At 39.8% G+C, this 20,443-nt stretch overlaps 2 long non-coding RNA genes across 2 annotated transcripts in view; both read right to left on the reverse strand.

The window, feature by feature from the left end:
- Positions 1–16,430, reverse strand: part of LOC119409534 — a 43,421-nt gene extending 26,991 nt beyond the window's left edge. The window contains exons 1-2 of the long non-coding RNA XR_005186792.1: positions 16,385–16,430; positions 8,641–8,802 (exon numbers count right to left, since the gene is read on the reverse strand). This is a non-coding gene — a long non-coding RNA (uncharacterized LOC119409534). The remainder of the gene's footprint in view (positions 1–8,640; positions 8,803–16,384) is intronic.
- Positions 16,431–19,336: 2,906 nt separating this feature from the next.
- LOC119409535 overlaps positions 19,337–20,443 on the reverse strand; it is a 27,700-nt gene continuing 26,593 nt past the window's right edge. The window contains exon 3 of the long non-coding RNA XR_005186793.1: positions 19,337–19,394. This is a non-coding gene — a long non-coding RNA (uncharacterized LOC119409535). The remainder of the gene's footprint in view (positions 19,395–20,443) is intronic.

Consider the following 20,443-nt stretch of genomic DNA (forward strand, 5'->3'; position numbering starts at 1 on the left):
TGCAAGCACATTCCTGTCAGAGGACAATAGACAGATAGTGGTTACAAAATGTACACCTAACATTCCCTTCTAGACAAGTGGTCCTCAAGGGCCATGATTCTGCATGTTTTAGATGTTTCACTGCATCATCACACCTGATGTGAATGAATGAGTGACTAACAGGCTTCTGCAAAACAGGAAGACTTACTGGGAAACAACTTAAACATGCATGACAGTGGCTCTTGAGGACCAGAATGGAGGAACACTGAGACTCTTCTTTCAACACAAACATGAGGTGATGCAAGTATTTCTTACGCTACCTACCTTGGCTGTCAGGACAAACACAATGAAATTTTAACTTCTACACAAATCAAAATGGAAAGCAGCTCATTACCATTTCTCATTTTTCATCATTCAATAAATACGTTCATCTGATTACAGCTAATTACTTCCTTCAGGATCAGCTCATACATCTATAGTTGAAGCTACAATCACGGGTAAAAAAGAATGACTAAACCACTTCACTTGAGGGCAGTGTTTCTTATAAAATGAAATGAAAGTAAAAGTTAAATCAAACAAAACAAAGAAAAAGTAACAAGAATTAAAGGTCTAGAATTCATTGACAAAACGCTGCCTTTTAAGCCAGAGTTTTAAATTAAGCGGCTTTTAATTTAATTGTGTCAATTATAGCTGTTTTAGTCAATGCTTGTGAGTGACAATATCTGCAATCTCATGTCACATCCTTCTAAATGCATTAGCTCTGAGTTGTCTGTGTTGTGGATGACTCAGTTACTACCACAATCAATCTTAGCTCAATATCTGTAAAACTGGCTGAGCTACAGTCATTTACATGTCTGATAAGATTTATAAGGTACAACAGTCACTCTGAACTGGGTTAACTCCAAAAGTTAATCAGCTGTAGGTGTACAATGACTACTTTCTGAAAGTTTCAATAAAATCCATCAAACCATCTGTAAAGACAATACTGGTGAATGTTCTCAGTCATCCAGGACATGGTTAAAAAAAAAAAAAACCTGGACAGAGTAGAAGTCTAATTGCTTTTGTATTTATTTTTAATTCCTTTTTTATTATTGTTGTCTGCTGCTAAAAACAAAAGGCTATATCTAAATACTTTAATCATGACTCATAAGTGTCAAATATGAAATCATGCTTGTAGTTAGTTATACTTGGATAAGGCTGTAGTTAGTACAAAAAAAAAAAAACAGAAAAATAAAACATACACTTTACTCAGCTCCTCATACATAAATATCCACACAAAGCCTCAGACAGCTTCAATCATGATCAACATATTTTCTCCCTCACATCTCCGTCACACAATCTCCTTGACCTGCCTGTCGTGAACATGGTCGGAGTGACCACAAACTAATAGTCTTATCCGTTCTCTCCCACCTATGACCCCTGTAAACCACAGTGATGCACACCAACACTAAACAAACACGCACACATCCACCACCAGGTCGTAGACGGAGACATCGAAAGCACACATTAAAAAAGAGGAAGGGAGCATTCTGCTGGAAGCCAGCTGCTGAGGTAAATTACAATTTATTCAAATTAGGAATATTCCTTGTAGGCACTTAAAAAGTCCTTTCCAAATCCAGGGGGCTTTCTACGCCCCTCTCCTTGCAAACCACACTAACCACAGGGATTTCCATCAGCCAGGCTTCATCCTGTACCGAGCAGCTAGATATTTCAACCATCCACACCACACCACACTAAAGCCCTGAAAAACAGCAGGGTGGGGATAATGTGCATGTTTGTGTAAGATATTAAGCCCGTGCAAAGTTATATGGATGATCATAATGTCTTCTCTTTACTATGACTTATTCCATCCATCTGTATCATGAATGTATTTATTGTTATTTTACCACACTAAGAATAAAAGGGGAAAAAAAAATTGTCTGAATTATTTCATGTTCAGGGTGTGATGTTATGATCGGGATGAAAGACAAAAACTGGACTGAGAGGTCCAACAGACAGTGGGCTTTAAGAAACAGTTCACCACAGTGTGTGTGTGTGTGTGTGTGTGTGTGTGTGTGTGTGTGTGTGTGTGAGAGAGAGAGAGAGAGAGAACTGGATTCGGCATGCATGTGTATGAAATTTTTCAAGTGTTAGATGACAGCAGGTTTGAATAGTCTCAGTCGAGCCTTTTAATAAGTGTTGCAGCTGTGATTGACAGCAAAGACAAAGAACTAATGAAAATGAAGAATAGAAGAGGGGCGGTGAGGAAGAGTGATCTGACCCAAAGTTTATATTTCAGTGCAAAAACACACTACTTGAGTGTTTTTCAGTGAAAAGTGACATATTCAAAAGTTTCTCAACATTATGTGAAGTGTACAGTGGTTGAAGGGGTCAAGTTTGCACATATTAGACACTCTTCTTTCACACATGGCTGCACAAACACGAGATTAAAGTTAGCCTTTAGCTTTGGGTAAGCCTCCATGTTTTAGTTTAAGTTAAAACAGCACCTGCTGCATCCATTTAGACTTTTTTTTTTTTCAAACTTTATGTTTATAAATGGAATGTAACATTGGATAACTTTAGGTTAAGTGTGTTAGCCTTTGTAAACACACAAACGTATTGGATAATTTGCAGAAAAAAGAACAAGCAAAATGAAACGAGTGGGAGAAACACAAAAGACAGCGAGCAGATAAATGTTTGGCTGAACTGCCGCTGCAGAGCTCTGTCCTAATCCAAACTGTGCATGTTAAATGTGCATCTGACAGATGCAGTGCCCCTGTTCTTCACTTTACAAGTTCTATCAGTTTTTTCAAGAGAAGCTGCTCATGTTTTCCTTTCTATTCTTTCATCAGTCTTTCACTCTTCAATCCCACACTTTGTCTTTCTTTACCCATCTGCCTCCTGTCAAGATTATCTCATGTCCAGTGAGCTCTCAGAGGAACTCAAGAGCAAAACCGGGAGAGATTGATTTACAACTGCAAATTAGTACCGTTGGCCTGTGTGAGTGTGTGACTGCCTGGGGGACAAGTCAGCTGGGACACAGATCATACCAGAATCATGAGGACAGGCCATCAGCCGGTCCTGTTGTTTGGCTCCATACAATACAGATGAGACAAGCCTGGTCATAAAATCCAAAGAGCTCTAAAATACAAAGTATTCATGCGAGTATGTATGAGTCTGGGGTATAGAACTCGGTACAGGGTTACTGTTGTTACACTGTATTTGTACTGCAGGTACAAATATATGAATCTTACAGAAAGTTGTTGCAACAATAACAGCTTGTGAGCATAGAAGGTGGAGCCATGCTAAACTGAGAGGAAAGAGTCAAACCTGACAGAACAACGTGGACATGGATAATGCCAGAATAGTGAAAGGTGCACAAGGCTCTGAGGGGACTCTATGAATCCAAAGTTACTGAATGGTCTGAAAATGACGGGGTCAACTGTCAGCAAAGCCTTTGTGGTAGGGCATTGGATTCTTAGTCCCTAATTAATAATAATAAATAACTAATAATAGTTGCAATGGTTTGTTATATGGGTGTCCAAATACTTCTTTAAAACGTCTTCAGTTGATCCAAAATGTTGCTGCCAGAGTCTTAACTGGAGTTACTGGTGGAGATCATATGTCTCCAGTTTTAGCTTCTCTCCATTGGCTCCCTGTCAAATCCATAATATAATTCAAAATATTACTTCTAACCTACAAAGCTCTCAACAACCTAGCTCCATCTTATATTACAGATCTTACTGTTCCGTGGATCTTTTCACAGAAAATTTTGAATAACAGAGATGCCATTTCCTGCATTCTGGTGTATGTAACAGGTTGTTATACATCAACATTTACTTACATTTGTAGACACTTGATAAAATTACTATTTTGGAGAGGAACAGCAGGTTGTGTGTGAATAGAGCAGCTCCACTTCTATCAGGTGTCCTAAACCCCCCTCCTCCCTCCCCTCACTTCACAGTTCTGAGCTGAACTCTTCTGTCCTCCTGCTCCAGTCTCGTGGCACCGTTTGAAGCACCTGAAGGCTTCAATTCTCGGTTGTCGGACAATCCATCCATCCTTTTTTTAATTAAAGTAAAATGGACCGTCTTTTTGACGTTTTGATCGCTGCTGTTATTTTTGACAAATCAGCGCTGTTGTTTTGAAACGTGAGAAACGTGACGTATAATGTGAACATCACACCAAACATTTTTAGCTTTGTATTTTTTATTTATTTTTTACAGTAAGCTTTTTTATTTATTATATCTGAAATGTAGCAGGAGTTCAGACACCTGCTGATGTTGTGCGCTCTGTAGAGCTGTCTGGAGACGTTTCTGTGCGTAACGTGCACTGTCGCAGGGCATTTATTTATTCTGTTGAATAAATGATGGTTTCTGTTTCGGGGGTCTGAGAGGAGAGGGGGTGCTCTTCAGTGCGCAGCGCCACTGTAGGGACAATATTTGGATGAATATGAGGAGGAGAGAAAGACTCCGCACAGAACCTCAGTGCGTAAATGTGACCATCTGTCCATCTGTCCCCCCCCCCCCCCCCCCCCAACCTATAGGCTCTCCTCCTCCTTGAAGGAGCTGGTGCACCGCGCATGCTGCGGCTGGAACATCCACTCCACAGACCGAGTCCGCCGGGCTAAGGGCGACATCTTCTCTTGTTGTATTTTTTAATAAATAATCAAAATAAAAATGCACAATGACTTTGGACTTTTAGGGGCGGAGTTGGCGGATCTGATGAAAGAGTTGCCGGATTTATGGGGCCGAGATGGTGTAGAGGCAGGGCAGCCGGCCTGGGACCCGAGAGTCCCAGGTTCGATCCCCAGTCACTGCACATCACGTGGCGTCTCTGGGCAGCACGTCTAATCCCCAAAATGTCCCCCGGGCGCTTTCAATAGCTGCCCAATGCACCACCTGGTGGTGGATGGGTTAAATGCAGAGACTAATTTCGCCATTGTATGGAAACATACAGTGCTGACATTGTGATGACATTATTATTATTATTATTATTATTTAAGCGGTCAAAATGAGAGAGTTCCCAGATCTCGTTTCGGCAGGATCTGGCTCAAATTAACCACTGGACTTGGCGTTATATAAATAAAGTGAATTGAACTGATAATAAACCTACACAGACTTAGTGAGAACAGCATTGATGAGTACTGATGTAGATCAAAAACACAATGTTGCCTCAAAGCAATAATCCAACATAATGCAGGACAGAACTGGTAGTCATCACCAGCAAACAAACAAGAACATCCAGGATTAGAATGTAGTTTACGAGTTGACTTCCTGTTTTTAGTGTCTTAATGTACATGTACGTATATGTCTTAATGGCACCACCTTGTCTGTCTATCTGAACCTTCACAACCTAGCCAGTATGGTGAGGTCCACAAATCAGTTACGTTTTAACATTTCCAGACCATCCTGAAAAACAGAGATGACAGATTGTCAGGGGTGGACCCAAATCTGTGGATCTGTGCAATTTAAAATGATCTGTGGTCTAAGCTGCTCAGACATCTGATTATTTAAATTGCTGCTTTACACCCTTTTGTTTTCACTGGCTTGTCTTGGATGAGTGACACATGGTGATTTTTATTGAGCAAGATCATTTATTTAATTTATTTCTTTAGAAAGATGAGTAAAAAAAACAAGAGTGCATGGCTTTGCAACAGGCTATTTAGAGAAAAAGCCAACGCCGCTCTACTGATCTCACCGAGCAAAACCAAAGATAACTGGACTAAGCTGACCTCATTGCACAGATATGTTGCTCCTCTATGTTTTGGGGTGTGAAGCTTGAAATGGGTTTCAAACTTTATCTTTTTGGTCCCTGCAGTGCATGACTAGAAACAAAATATGAGTTTCAATGAGGTAACTGCACTGTGGGTCCCTGAAAGAAACATGTTTACTGGTGAAAGGTTACAAGAACAGGGGATGGGAAGGGGATAGGAGTGTGAGAAGAAGTGGACAGGTCATGACTTGGCTGTAGTTTTAATCTGACAACTTGAATGTGGCTGAGAACTCAGGTCTGCTGACTGGACTAATGTAAGATAGAAAAGAGAGCTGTTGTCGCATGAACATTCCCATCATTTAGAGAACAAAGTGCAGTAACTGGGGCTGCCTGCAGATCTGACATATTTAAGATCTTGTTTACATCAAGTCTATTGGACTACAAGCTCCTGAGTTTTGGTATAAAATAGGTAGACTGTATAAAACAACAATTAGGCCCCAAAAAAATCAGACCCGGCCCCAGCCCATAGCCATCATTTCTGAACCCCACCCGACCCGACGAATTAACAGTAATTACAGGTCCGAACCCGTTCCCCCCAAACAACCCCCGACATTTTTGCTTTGACTGCTTATATAGTTATTAATGGTCGGCAGATGCACACAGCTAAGGGGGCAGAAGATCGGAGCTGAGGGTGTTTGTCCTTTCATGGCCATCAAAGTGCATTAAATCCCTGCTTCTTCCTGCATTCTGCATAATTCAGACACGGACCCTGCTCTGACATGTCGGATATTTTGGGATCTCACCTGTTTGGGTTGTCAGCCCCGTGTGTCCACTGAGTGCAGCGGCTGAATGAACATCCATGTCATATCATTTGGCTTTGTTCATGCTGGTCATTTATTTCTGTCCCATCTGAAGCCTAACTGAACTTTTTATCTCTTTCGAGGCTGGTCAGCGCGCGGTCAAATGGCCGCGTGCAGCTGGTGATTGTATGGCAAGCCATATTGCCATATAATTGGACTGTCAGCCACGTGCGTCCGCTGACGCAATGAAAAGCCCGACACCGGACCGGCCTGCACTTTATAAGCACATTATTATGGCCTGACCCGGATTAGGGCCAAGCCGGGCTGGGCTCCGGGTTAGAAATTACAGCTCTAAAAACAATGAAGTCTTGTGACAAAAATGAGAAGTTTAAAATACAAATGACAACACTCTTTAGGTAAAGTGCAGAGCAGCTTCACATAAAGGAAGAGGAGAGCTCACAAGGCAGAGTGTTAAATGCAGACAAATAAAGTTACACGATAATCAGAGTTGTTTTGAACAGTCCACAGCATCATGGGACTTGAGCAAACAGCTCAAACACTCACGACTCTGCCAAGAAACTGACTTTAAGAGCTAGAAAAACAAAGTTGCAGGGCCATGTAACCATGAAAGAAATACAACCCCCTCTCTTATCAGTGTCAGTATTTTTATAACCCCACAATGTAATTAAGAGTATTTGCTAAAATTTGTTGAGGTGGACACTTTGGCAGGCTTTTTATCGCCAACCTTAAGTAGTTTTGGCAACACTGTCCTATTTTATTTGGTTTTATTTAGTTTCGCAAATTAAGTTCATTTTAAGAACATATATTTCATTTTGCACAAACACATGATGGAATAATACATGACAAAACCACCTTGGAATCGCATTCTTCATCTATGATGACATTTGGCTCACTAAGAACATCTTTCATCCAAAATATCCCTGAAAACACAGAGGTCATTTTGACTCACTCCTAAAATGAGATGTGGTTTTCATTGGGCCGATATGCCAGATTGCCACTCATCGAGTGTGTGAGCGAGAGTGAGGTAAGAGCACAGATTAACCATGGTCGATGATTAATACAACTTGACTTACTGACTTACTGCGAGCAATTATGGCCATGTCTTTTCTCAAGCTCGACTTTCTCACACTCATGTGGGACGCATGGGGGTCCTGGAACATGTGCGCACCAAACACACACACACACATGCCACAGATCACCAGCCCACCCTCCACTCAACCTCGAAACCACAAAGGGTTAAATATAATCAATCATCTTTAACAATGCTGTCAGGGAACTGTCTGAGAACGCTGACAGGAACACACCGATAGCTGCTGCGCATTGATGAAGGTGTGCGTGTCTCGGAGGACTGCATTTGAATGTTCCTCTCAATGTGAATGGATTTCTGTGAGAAAGCCATCCAGCACATGCAGAGGATGTGTATCCAAGAACACATGCGCATGTGAAGTGTCTGTCTTCAGGTTTATACTGGTTCACTGTATTTCTATGTACTTGGTCTATGTTAATGTTATACAGCTAGATTAAAAAAAAAAAAAGTATATAGATTTTTTTTTCAAGCTGTTCAGCTAAACACTTATTTAAAAATAAACAGATATGATTAACTTTTCTAAATGTTTCACAAAACATTTTTGCTTAAACCCCGTAAAAACAGCTTTTGATGCACTTTGATTTGGTTTACGGGAAATTATGCAACAAATATAATTCAAATTTATTTTCAATGTATTGATTTCAATGCAATTTGGTTTACATTGATTCCACTGTATGACTTTGGTAATTTGTTTGCACAAATTTTGGAAACTTTATCAGCATCCAAATATTTTTATACCTAGCAAAATATAAATAAAGCATTAAAAGTACTTTTAAAGTATACTATGTAAGAGTGTATGGGCACCATTGACCTCCGTGACCCGAAAAAGAAGAAGTGGGTAAAGATAATGGACGGATAGTTGGATTAATGGATGGATGGACTGATGGATGTCCTGAAACAATGTGAGAGCATTCATATGTACCACATGTGATGGACATGACAAAGTTCACTTGAACAACTTGATGTGCGTTTGTGTGAAAACCAACCAAAAAGACTAACTGAAAGCTCAGCCTCTGGGATACACATGCACATGTATGTGCATGTGTATGTGTGTACTACCTGAGCTGACTTGTGGGATCTCCAGCTGTATTGGTGGCTGTGGAGGCTAGCCAGCAGCACATTCTCATCTGTGTCCACTTGGCCAAAGCGCAGAATCTCATTTGTGTCATTACAAATCACATAGTGGCTGTAGAGCAGCTCCTCTGCTTCTGGATTCTTGTTCTGGAAAAATAAATAAATAAATAAATACATTATATATATGTATGTGTGTGTGTGTATGTGTGTGTGTGTGTGTGTGTGTGTGTGTGTGTGTGTGTATATGGGAAGAGGTATGTGTGAGTGCATGTATGGACAACGGAGGAAAACAGGGAACATGGCCGACAGAAAGAATGTGTTTAGGATTAAAATCACAAGAAAAACCTGAACGTCAGGTGTTTAATATGGAGCACATATCTGACACAATGTCTTCACATGTTCAGGTGTCAATGACCTGTCCTGTTTGCTCTATCAAGCAAAATAACTACGGTAACTGTGGAAACATGATTTCATCAGGGTAAAAGGTCATATAAAGTAGTCCCTTGTTTATCACGGGGGATCCGTACCCCGAGGACCCGTGATAAAGGAAAAACTGTGAAGTAGGAATAGTAGTAAGTAGTAGCTTATTGTATTATTTACATAGATATATTAAGGCATTTTAAACCCTTCCCACACTCTTGAAATATTCTCAACAATGTTTCTAAACTCTAAACGCTCTAAAAGAGCACAGAATGTCATGATTTCAGCTCCCTGCCTCCTCTACTCTTTGCCACCTGCAAGTGCTCTTGGCCACGCCCACTTCTCCACTCTGCATGCTGAACATCTGATGAGCTGTTTAACTGGAGCAGGAAGTTTATCTTGCAGTACGGGTTGCACAAAGGTGCAGCAGGTGCTAAATAATTTAAAATAATTTACTTTAAATAAAAATTCAATGCCGATCGTGCGGCTCATCCATCGATCAGACAATTGTGTGTTACGTCCAATCTTATTTAGAAAAACTGCGACAGAGCGAATCCGCAATAAACGAACCGCGAAGTAGCGAGGGACTACTCTATAATGATAGCTTTTTAGTTTGCACCATCTGCAAGAAAATGAGGCACTATTGTACACACATTCCTGTTCGACATCTATAGAACATGTAAGAAGGTAATATAGTAGGACTCAGCTCTGTTAGGACTTTGTTTCAATGAAAACCTCATTGAAACAAGTGGCTCGCTATGAAATATACAGGTTTGACTGGATGAGTGTGTCGAACCTCCAGCATCAAAGAATTCAAAAACATAAATTCAAAACAGCTCGCATTATGTATGCCTGTTGGACAGAGTTAACACTGGTGCAAGTTTAATATGAGCTCTTTCCACAAAATGTCTGACCCTGATCAAACTTAGTCCACACAACCGTGCTCGACTCTGTAAAGAAACAAACATCTCCGAGTCATCTTCTCTATAACTTCTCAGCTATGCCAACAAAGAAGGACCTCAGCCTGCAATATACTTCTAACTGGCAGGGGTTGTGATTGTTAAAAGAAGCTGGCAGTAAAATCTTAAACTCTGACTGCCAAGCACGTTCAAGGTCCTGGGGATGTTGCCGTGATTGGAAACGGATGGGAAAGTTTATACCATTAAAAGAACATTTGATAATAGACTCAAGTATATGAGGAGGTGGAGGTCAAAGCATGGATGGGACAGGTGCAGCAGAGAGTTAAAATTCATTTTCAGTTTTATTGTGAAACACTATCTATGCTCCCTTTCGAACGTGACACTGCAATTTACAAACTTCCAGTTGCCATCGTAAGACGGCACTGCTGAGCCTGGTCTTTGACGGGATCATCTTTCTCCTCTGATTCATAGGGCAATGTGATACACGGCAGAAAAAACTTCCTCCTATAATTATTAGAATTCATGTGTATCTTGGGAGTTTAAAAAGGCAAATACTAGTACAGAGAAATTCAAACAATTAACTCATAAATCTTGTTAAAGAGGACAACTTCTTCAGACGGTGACTTAAGTAGGCACCATTTCCCTAATCCAGTCAGATACAATTACTGAAGTCCTCACAAACTAACCCGGATCTGCACGGCCCCACTTATAAATGTACGGTAAAATGTCTGGAAAACAGATCGTAAAGAATGACACCAAGTAAAAAAAAAAATACACATAAAATAAGACACTTTGGAGGTTACAATAAAACAGATGCATTGCAACACTATTTAGACCTCACTACAATCTTCCAAACATCTGCTACAACCAGAACCTTTGTATGCATTTCTCTTCTGTTGCAAAGGAAAGCAGAGTTATTCAATGATGCGAAAAACAAAGCAAAGACATCAGAACGCTGTTGCCTTTGTTGCATTGTGAGAAAGCACAATGTGTAAATACTACTGGGCTTTTGTGTGGCTTTCCACCAAAAGCCACTTCCCCCAGGTTAGGGGCTGCGACAGATGATGACACCAAGCACAGAAAGTTTAAAAAGGAGGCACGGAGCCTGAGGTTGGACTTGTGTGGTGCAGAGCTTTGGGCCACAACAGGCTGTTGTGTGCAAAAAGAACAGGCTAATTATATAAAAAGGTCTGACCTTATCTGTATTCATTTTGACTCTTCTTCGATCAGAGGATCTCAAAGAGGGAACATGCTTAAGTGTGAATGTTTATGAAGCATTTAAACTATTGTGGTCCATTTTTCTAAAATTTTTCAGCATCTTTCTCGTTCCAAACTTTTTGTGCTATTTCAACAAATCATAAATCAAAACGTTCAGCTCTTTCTGGACAATCCAGTTATGACTTTTGGTATTGGTGCAACTTTAGCTTTTTGAAATATTTAGCCTTTTCTGACACCCCCCCCCCCCCCCCCCCATAGAAGATCAAGGTCTCTTTATTGTCATTCTCATCATATGTGCTACATGTGGTGGAACAAAATTGTGTGGTCCCAGTTACAGAAAATGAATCAAGCTCATTTCACATCCTCATTCAGTTTGTTCTGCTTCAGCTTCTTTCAGCTTCCTTGTGCAAATTTAAACTATCCAGTTACTTATCCAGTTACTTCCAGCTGTTTTTTCCAGCTGGTCTCTGCTCCTTTCAGATTATTTCTGCTAACTACAACATTTTTGCACTTTTAACTTCTTTCTGCTAATTTCAGCTTATTTATGCATTTCAACTTTTGCCGTCATTTCAGCTACTATTTAGCAGTTTTTATACTAATTTTACCTTTTTCAACTAATTCCACATTTTTGACACTCATTTCAACTTTTTTCAGATTAATTCAGGAATAAGTGCTCTCTCCACTTCCTTCTGGTAATTTAAGCTTATTTCTGCTTTTTTAAGCTACTTTTCAGCAGTTTTTTGTTGTGGCTAATTTCAGCTTTTTCAGATAATTTCCACTTTTTTGTTCATTTCTATCTCTGAGTTTAGTTAGGCAAACATGTTCTTTCTGCTTTCTTCTGCTAATTTTAGCTTATTCTACCTTTTCAGCTACCTTTTAGAGCACTTATAGCTAATTTCAGCTGTTTTCTTATAAATTCAAGTTTTTCATGTTAATTCTCGTTACCTTGAGCCAAAGTAACTTCTTTACGTTAATTTGAGCTTGTTATGCTCCTTTCAGCTTTTTTCCTGCTCTTTCAGCTGCAATTTAGCTCTTTTGATGCTAATTTGAGCTTTTTCAGCTAATTCCACTTTTTTTTAAATAGCTTATTTCAGTTTTTCCACTTCCTTCTGGTAGTTTAAATTTCTTTGTGCCTATTCAGCTGTGTTTCAGCAATTTGTTTTTGCTAATTCCATCTTTTTTTGGTGAATTTATACATTTTTGTGCTAATTTCTTATTTATACCTAATTCAGCAAATATATGTTTTTTTTCTGCTTTCTTATGCTACTTTAGGCTTGTTCTTCCATTTCAGCTACATTTCAAAATGTTATTTTTTTTTTTTTTTTAGCTAATTTCAGCTATTTTTCAGCAAATTCTTTGGGAATAAGCAATCACACTGCATTTTCACAAGAAATGCAATTTCTCTAGTTTCATACTATTTACTGTTAGATCTGTATAATGTAAAAACCGAGTGAGGAATTGTTTGAAGATCAGAGGTACCACGAAGCACTGCAGAGGAGGTGAAGCAAAGGAAGTTTAATCTTTTTTTTTTCTTGGGGATATGCTGAACACTTCACAAACATAATGTCAATGTTTATCATGTCACCATTAATGGCACATTTAGGCACGTGTAACTGTTGAAAACTGGTGGAAGCTGACATCAGTCTGGAAACAAGAGCTGTCTTTTAAACATCACTATGAAATGATGCCTGCGGGTGTAAATAAAAAAAAAAGTGTTTTATTGTGATGAATTTCAATCCATCAGGGAGTGCTACATGTCTTCTGGTTGAGGCGGTCTGTTATGACTGTGCCTGGGATGTAAGTATTGTATTTGACAATTCTGTTTTGTTTCAGTGCTGACCCTGCAGGTCACCTCACAACAGGCTTTGACACAAGGAAACAGGAGAATCACTAAAATGAAATCACATGACCTTCTGAAAGATGGAGCTTGATACAGTCTCTGACTACGACCCAATCATCTTCTGAATGAGAGTGTGCACACTAGTTAATTTCTAAAATGTTTTAACAAACAGCAACAAAAAAGACCCATTTTCCAAACCTTACGCCTCAACAACTGCAATCATGAAATATTTTATTTTAGATAAAACTCAAAAATATGTTCAATGAACATATTCAAAGAAGTTCATTCATTTGTTCTAAAACAAGCCAAAAAAAAAGAACTGTACTTGACCTCTGCAACAAGGCATACATGTTGGTGACAACTGTTTTCTTCATTTTCTTACGAGAAACCTGGAAATAGAACGTTCTTGTGCAGGCTATTGCAGATATTTAGGCCAGTCAAGACAATTAGGTTGGTCTAATTGTTTTATTGTTTAATTTACTGAGCTTTTGTGTAAATATGAGAAGCAGCATGAGGGACTGTGTTTGAACATGAGCACGTCAGCCAGTAAATCAGCATTTGTGTCCAGACATGGTTGTGTTTGGGAACAACAGACTGTGTTTTTGTTTGCTAGACCAACATTTCAACTTAAACACATATATTAATTTAAATACATATTAAAATAAATACAGCATAAATTAACTTATAATGTGTAAAATAACACATGCACACAACCACATGGGAAGGCGCACAGTCAGATTTTATACTAAAAGCCTTGTGGTGAAGCCTGATTTTATGCCTAATAAAGTTAAATTAGAACAGGCAGGAAAGAAAAGGATCATTCAAACTGTTTGTTTCCATTCTACACCTGAGCCCTGTAATTAGAAAGTCATTAGCTCTGCCTACAGACTGCAGCATAAAGACTTCATTTAAGAAAAAAGAAAAAGAAAAGTAGAAGGCTGTGACTTTTCAGAAAAGAGATCCAGTGCAGGACATTAGATATACTCAAGAATACATGTTGCATGTTTGGGTATTTTTTGCCTTTTGGGATAGTTTTATCTAACCTGACAAAAAGTCCAATAAAACCATCAGAGTAAAAAGAAGTGTGCCTGAGAGCAATTACTAACGTTTGCATGTTGAGAAAAGCCCACCATGGATACCAACATACCCAAACACTAGAATAAAACTTTAATACAACCTTTTATTTAAACAACACTCAGACAATAAAATCTAATTTATGACAGAAATAACTAGCACAAATAGGGAACACTGACTGGATAGAGCTTGGATGACTCCAGTAACAAAATATGATCAATCACTGAACAGTCGTTTAAGCTCCAGCGATGCCACTGAGTGAAAATAAAGGTACTAAACCGTTAGCCAAAACAATCATTTGATAGTGTATTTTTATACAGCTTGTTTAATTTTATTTTCCACAGGTTAAAGATCACAGCTGTTTCTAGAAAAACATGAGCTTTTATTTTATTTCCACCTGGCAGTTCGTGCACGCATGTAAAACCATGAGTGCCTGGAGTTTCCAGAGGCCAGTGGATGAGTCAGCACAGCTGGGCCAAGTTAGGACAGACGAAGCTGGAGAGCTGTGTGTGGGGACGCACAACGGACCTTAGCAGGTGTCACCACTCAAGTTTGACCATGCTTTCATGGGCATCACTTCACTCACACATATCCTGGCTACCGCAGGCAGCGCAGAGAGCTGAGGGCTGAGAAACAACGAGGACTTCGGTACGATTATCCACTTAGCCTCTTAGAATTTACACCAAACACAAAACAAGTACATTACCACTGGAGGACAACCAGAACCAATCTCATGGAATCAGCTGCGTAAGATTTAGTTGATACTTCATCTCAGAAAAAGGCCATCTTTTATCCTGCCCTTAAAGTCGACATATTTTATTATTATTATTATTTTTTTTTTTTTTAAGATTTCCTGTGCAGATTTATAAACACAAAGTTAATCTTTAACTTTTTATTCCTTCTTTCAGCTGCTCCCTTCTTCAAGGGTCGCCACATCAAACTAACTCACACAGACTTGGCAATTGTTTTTCACGCCGGATGTCCTTCCTGACACAACCACAGACCACCGAGCTACCACAGCCCTCTGTGTGGAGCAGAGAGCTGCCATCTAGTACACGTAGGGGAGCAGATGGTGGAGGTCAAGGGCCTTGCTCAAGGGACTAAAGTGGGGCAAATGAGAATGGAGGCAGGTGTGGGTGTTTCACCTTTCCCACCCACATTTTGATGTTGTCGGTACGGGGAGTTGAACTGGCGACCTTTCAATCACAGGACCACCTTCTCTAACCTCTGCACCATCACTCCCCCATACGTGTAAATCTTTAACAAGCGTTGAAAAATAAACAAAAGAAAATATGATTAATTCTTTTACATTTTATGAAGCACCATTTGAATGTGCAAGATGATACAACCGCTAGGCCTGTCGCGATAAACAATAAATCAATTAATCGCATGATAAATGAAAATTATCAACCTCATTTTTTAAAATTTATCATTTCTTCATCTCTCTCTTTCTACTGAAGACACTGGATGACAAAAACCTCAACTCCAGTGCTCTTCACTGACCCCTCCCTTTCTTTTTCTCTTTATAATCAATTTTAAACATCCACCCATAAATGAACCACCCATAAATGAACCACCCATAAATGAACCACCCATAAATGCACTTCCTAATCCAACATTTAAAGGTTACAAAGGCAGCCTTTATACATTTTTACATTTGCACTTCTGACATCATTGATTTTTAGTTTACAGTAGTCTCTCGCTACTTCGCGGTTCGTTTTTCGCGGATTCGCTCTATCGCGGTTTTTCAAAATAAGATTGGACACGACACACAACTGCCTAATTGATGGATGAGTCGCATGATCGGCAAGGAATTTTAATTTAAAATACATTTTAAATTATTTAGCACCTGCTGTACAATTGTGCAGCTCACACTGCAGGATAAATTTCCTGCTGCAACTGATCAGCTGTTCTCTGTGCACGATCAGCTGTTCATCCTGCAGAGTGGGGAAGTGGGCGTGGCCAAGAGTGCGTGCAGGTGGCAGAGAGTAGACGACGCAGGGAGCTGAAATCATGACATGCTGTGCACATTTAGAGCGTTTAGAGTTTAGAAACATTGTTTAGAATTTGCAAGTGTTGGAAGGGTTTATATATATATAAATAAACTACTACTTGCACTACTATTTCTACTCTGTGGTTTTTCCACTTATCGCGGGTCTTCAGGGTACTGATCCCCCGTGATAAACGAGGGACTACTGTATATACAGTAATTTATTCTGTGTGTCTGGGTGGACAACTGTTTTAATCCTAGAGTTACCTGTTGCCAGCTGAGCAGGGCAGTGTCCACTGTGTGGATAGCATACTGGCTAACACTGAGGAACAATGGCTCCACAAACACATTAATATCCAAAGAAGTCTTCTGGGGGCAGTTGATGACAGTGGCCTGTCCCTAAAACACACAATAAAACACTAAATGAGTACGTCTAATTTTTCCAATACTTTGCATCCAATTATTTGAACAGACAACTTGCAGTTCAACCTGCAGTGCACAAGGCTGGAGAAGCTGAAGGTATGTCAGGTTTCGGTACTCCAGCAGCTTGAAGTCTAACTGGGTGGAGAAGCTGAACTCTTGACACTGACGAGGTCCATAGCTCCACTGGCGCAAGAACACCTGAGGCTCCCGAGCACCAATCACCATGAACTCCTGTTCCTGAGGTATCTTCCTGTCTGGCAGGAAGGGATGAAGCTTCTGAGAAGGAACTGGAGGAACAAAGAAGATTTGTACTTAAATCCATTTGAAGCATCGTCAACTGTTAAAATTCACCACCGATAGTCAAAAACAAGCAGAGCAAATTAGGAAAACATTAACAAAAATGATCAAAACTGCAGCAAAAATCTCAAATTATTAAAAATAGCAAAAAGCTAAAAATTACAGAACAGTAGCTATGAGCTAAAAGGAGCAAAGTGCAAATTAAAAGAAGAGAAAACTAGAGCAAGAATGCCAAAGCAGAGAACGATGCTCTCAAAGGTGGTGCAGAGATCTCAATGTCTGTATGGAGATATATTTTTAATATTAAATAAATATTTAAATGCATAAAAGTGACTAAAAATAAAAATCACTGCACACTATTCTGAGCTGAATGTTTTAATATTTAAATAGTTGAAGTATTGTTATATGTGAAACAGTACAGAAGTATTAAACAACTCTGCATAATTCTTCTGTACTACTTGACATATACTAATATGACAGCACTACAGAAGTATTATGAAGTGAAGTTTGCAGTATGCAGAGTAGATCAACTGTAAAATGAGTAAGAATATATGCATGAAAACGATGTGAATGCTGACTCAGCATTTACACAAATACATAAATCTGAAAATTGACAGATTTGAGTTTTATACCTGAAACTTATTGAAATCACCTGAGTGACTGAAATTATGGCCTTATATTAATGCTGCTTATATGATGAATACTTACCTGTACCCAGCTGTTCAAGGTGATGGCAGAGGTGAACTTCCAGCTGTGCTAACTGTAGGGACACGCCCAGCGAGGGGACAAACCACGGTGCAAAGCAGGAGTCCACGCGGGTACAGGCTGCCAAAGCTATTGGAGACACCAACTGATCGCAGTGGAGCTGGGAACCACTCTCACTGTCGGAACTGGAAGGGACGAGGAGATGCAGAAAACTAACAAAACTAGACTGCACAAGACGGTACAAGTGCAAAAAATATAGAAAAATATTAAATAATATACTTTGGTTTATATACAGAATTTAAAGGAAACATTCCTAATGTACAACTGTTTTGTGCCATTATTATAGATTTTTTTTTTATTTTACTTTGAAAAATGAAAAGCAGACATATTTATGGTGTAATCACCACAGAAGTTACATTCTGCCTTTTCAAAATTGTGATTCAGAAAAAAATCTGGTCTGAAAGAGACAACGTTGTGGAGAGGGCCTCCTTCCTGTCTGGGGCAGTCAGTTAAATTATTATGCCAGGAGTTTCAAGGAGAACCCCTCCGTGAACATTAATTGCACGTCAGGGTTGATGATGTGGAATGGGAAATAATTGAAATGAATGACCATTTGTCCTCTAATTTGCTGCTACCATGATCCACCATTAGAAGAAAACTCTCAAATTGTGAAAAATGTTGATGCAGCAGAGTGCTCCTTAAAAAGATAACCATCATATGTCGACAATTTTCATTACTTCCAGTTGGCAGGGCAGCCTAGTTATTTTTCTGGTGGAAACTAAAGTAAGGCAGATGAAATAAGAAAATAAGGAAAGGGGAATCAATTTTGCTCAACAAAGACAAATAATTTAAACATGAAGGAAACGTCGTGTTTGGAGTATGATTGTAATGAACTGCAGATGTATATTTTACTTGACATAGAACCTGGTCTTGAAGAACTTTTCTTACACATTTTATTTCTCCCCCAACCCTTTCTTAGGACTTGTCTGACTCGCACAGAATGTGGGACTGGCATTTCTTTTATACAAAAAAATGTTCTTTAAATTCCCCAAAGGAAGTAAAAATGGGAGAAAAAGAACAAAAAATGAGTAAAGAAAGACAAAACGACAAAAGGAAAAGGAAAAATGGTCCAGGCTCCAGAAAAGTACCAGAAGGCTGGGACACATGGGAGATGGAGAGAGGAAGCAGTGGCAGCAAGAAGAATGAAGTAAAAACATGATCTGTGAGGTGCTACGCTGCTCGGTCCAACCCTGCCCAGCCCAGAAAGTTCGCGAGCCAACCCGAAGGGGGCTCGACTACTTGTGCTTCCCCTGAGCTTCCCCTCGATTAGATACAGTCAAGGTAAGCAGGAAGGAATCCGGATGGGCCCTGACAGGCACTTGGTGTGCTGGGAAATCTCATTAGGCCTATCTGAACGCTTTCCAAGTCTGCTCCCTACTCCTGCGCACCAGATGTGGGGCGAGGGACACACTGCAGCTCTGTGCGCTCAGCAGCCTGGGCGCTACGTGCCTGTTTCTCCTCACACTGGACAGCACAAAGTCTATAGATCCACATACCTGTGTGTGGGTACATGCAGGCCCCTTCAAACATACACCAGGAAGAGCTACAGACAATCCAACAGAAACATTTCACAGGGAAACAACCTATTCCCTCACCTCTGTTCATCACCTCCCTCTCCGTTATTATTGAGCACGATCCTCCACAGGTCTGAGGCTATGAGCTCCTTATGGTGATCGGTGAGGCTGAGGCTGGGCAGCTGCAGCTGGCAGGAGCAGCTTTCTGACAGGTTGAACTCCCGGTACTGAACAAAGGTCTGCTGGAGCTCATCCCAGTACTCCAGACTGCATGGTACCTGAAAGACACAGGAATAACTTACACAAATAGCCCTCAAATATTTATCTTCAGGGATTTTATTCAGTGCATACTCATGGTTTATTAAAGCCTGAAAACATGCCTTACACATTAATTTACTTTTATTCTTTGTGTCAGATTTGCTTTTATAGTTCTATTCAAAGTATGAAAAGTTATTACAGCCATTTTCAAGTGGGATTCTGTGGAAAATGTATGAAGAATTAATATCTTGTGCACCTATACATTGGTGTCAACTTTGCAACACACAACTTTCATAAAATCAACGGTTATTGGCAATCTTAAAAGAAGCAGCTCGACCTTGTGCCCAAAGCTCATCGTTTTCTGTAAACACAATAAGAGAAGTGTTTTTGTCCATATCTTTTAAAGATTTTTAACCTTTGAAACATATACACCGTGTCGAAAACTGTCTTGGAGACAGACTTGAGACTGCTGATTGAAGATGATACCATTTTGTTTATAAAGCACTTCAAACAGCAACAAGGCCAACCAAAGTGCTGTACAGCAGAAACAAACAAGCAAAGGACACAGGATAAAATACATAGATGCGAATGGAAAACAATAACTAAATGGCTAACATTGTCAAAAAGAAACAAGAAGTTTCAGGGTAGGTTTTATAGAGCAGTAGTCCCTCGCTACTTCATGGTTTGTTTTTCACGGACTCGCTCTATCACGGTTTTTTCAAAATAAGAGTGGACGTGACACACAATTGGATGATTGATGGATGAGCCGCATGATCCACATGGGATTTTTATTTTAAATAAATTATTTTACATTATTTAACACCAGTGTGCAGCCCAAGCTGCAGGAGGAGCTTCTTCATGCAGCGCGTCATATCTCCACTGCAGAGAAGTGGGCGTGGCCAAGAGGCTGGCAGGAGTGCAGCCAAGGCATAGAGCTGAAATCATGACATTATGTGCTCTTTTAGAGTGTTTAGAGTTTAGAAACATTGTTCAGAATATTGCAAGAGTGTGGGAAGAGTTTAACACTAGAACTCCCAGACCTTTGCCATTTGGCAGTTATACCTTTAAA

The sequence above is a fragment of the Nematolebias whitei genome, chromosome 5 (assembly GCF_014905685.2).
Source record: "Nematolebias whitei isolate Nwh7 chromosome 5, NemWhi1, whole genome shotgun sequence".
Classification (NCBI taxonomy): domain Eukaryota; kingdom Metazoa; phylum Chordata; class Actinopteri; order Cyprinodontiformes; family Rivulidae; genus Nematolebias; species Nematolebias whitei.